General features: G+C 30.7%; 1 non-coding gene across 1 annotated transcript; it reads right to left on the bottom strand.

Annotated features, from left to right (window-relative positions):
- Nucleotides 1-82: 82 nt before the first annotated feature.
- On the bottom strand, nucleotides 83-155 carry J4E90_011081. The gene has a single exon. It is a non-coding gene; the product is annotated as a tRNA-Lys (tRNA).
- Between the last annotated feature and the right edge of the window lie 1,693 nt (nucleotides 156-1,848).

Genomic DNA, 1,848 nt, shown 5'->3' with positions numbered 1-1,848 from the left:
CTGGCCTAAACAGAGCCTGTTTTCCAAATTTCAGCATATCTGTTTTCTAGATATTGTTTATACAATTTTACACTAAAAAATATAAGACTTATAGGATTCGAACCTATATTTTGATGATTAAAAGTCATATGTATTTACCATTATACTAAAGTCTCTAAAGAAGGATAATTGATCTTTATTTAAAAAGCTTTCCATAGGAAAAAGCTTTTATTTTTGGTTTTTATTTTTTTACGAATTAACATATAAAACTTGTAATTTATGAAGCCTTCCATATTTTACGAATTTGAGATAAACAAACTGAAGCTTGTTTTTGATCATGAAGATCCCAAAGATTAAAAGTATTTTTGTATACCCTTTCCGAGTCTTGGACCATAATATGGGATCATCTTTGACTATCGTAACTTAGTTCACCCTCATGAATACTATCAAAAGTTGCCATTTGAATCGAAAAGTTGTCCAGTCATACTACTATAGCTTTTTCATAACGTAGTCCGTCTACTCCTCTAGTTTTAAATATAGGATTTTTTAAAAATTCTCATATTTCGTCTTTGAATCTTAAATCTATATTAGAAAGTAGATGAAATTCGTCATTACAATTACTATATGGTATTGATTCCATTAAATCCTTATTTGAAGTAGCTAATATAATCAAACTATTTTTCTCCCCATACTCGAATACAGTGTAACTACCTAGGTGGTACTTAATTAAAGACAAGATCTCTCTAGAATTCGGGAATGATTTAGGATAATAAAGAATACTTTCATATATATCCTTTTTAAACATTTTTAGTATATCTAATCTACCTCTACCCCCTATATCTTCGTCATAAAAAAAGAGATTAGTCTTCGGATCCGAGTCGTCCCCAGGAGCGTTAGCGAAACATGCAGCGAAGCGTTTAAGTACATTATTTAAATTAGAAAATAAGATGCCAGGAGTAGCATCTCCAGGTGTAGCTATGAATTTTTCAATGTTAACGTCGGATGTGTATGTAGGATTAATAATATTACTATATTTTACAATACCTGCAGCACTATAATAAAATGGAACTCCACCAGTTAATCATACTCTTTTAACCTGAGTATCTATAGTTAAATCATTTAAAGCAGGAATGGGTATTCACTTATTTAAATCTTCTATAGCAGTTGATAAATTAACAGAATCTATAGTACATTTAACTGAGTCCAAACTACGTGGTAATTTTCTAGAGCTAATACTTAGGTAACCTTTACCTTCTTTTGCATATAATTGCCCCATTTCTCCCCTTCTATCATGGAAATATCTTAAATAGGTATTTTCATTAATATCATCTGGTAAAAATGAGTTTCACTTATTCACTAAATTGTTACGAGCACCTGTAGGAGACTCTGTTAATACCTGTCCTATGTTCCTAGGTAATTTTAATGATCCACTTAATTTAGCTAAATAAATATCAAAATCTGATAATCTATAGCCAGGATGATACCCAAATCTCGACATTGACTCATTTTTGGGTGGATAGTTAACTTCTAGATATCCAACTCTATTTTTGTCCATATTTGGAAATATTCGGTTACCAAACACACTTTCCATTATTCTTATCGCTTTTAATACACTATCATTACCTTCAAGACGAACAGTAAGTCAAAATCTAGCGTAGTTACTAATAGTAGGCTCATATCCAATATTAATTATTACTCCTATTCTATTAGGTAAACTATGGTCCAGTATAGAAGCTGAAGTAAAAAATCCTCGAGAGTGATTAAACGTAAAAGATTCAATTGTTGGCTTATTAACTAATTTTGTTTTCTCAAACTTTTGCAGAGCTAGACATTTACCTTGAATCTCTAAAGGTTTAGGACCTCAATAAG

Source organism: Alternaria incomplexa (genome assembly GCF_024043165.1).
Source record: "Alternaria incomplexa strain BMP 0042 chromosome Unknown scaffold_46, whole genome shotgun sequence".
In the NCBI taxonomy this organism is placed as follows: domain Eukaryota; kingdom Fungi; phylum Ascomycota; class Dothideomycetes; order Pleosporales; family Pleosporaceae; genus Alternaria; species Alternaria incomplexa.
The sequence above is the reverse complement of the archived record's forward strand: the minus strand, read 5'-3'. Positions and strand labels throughout refer to the sequence as shown.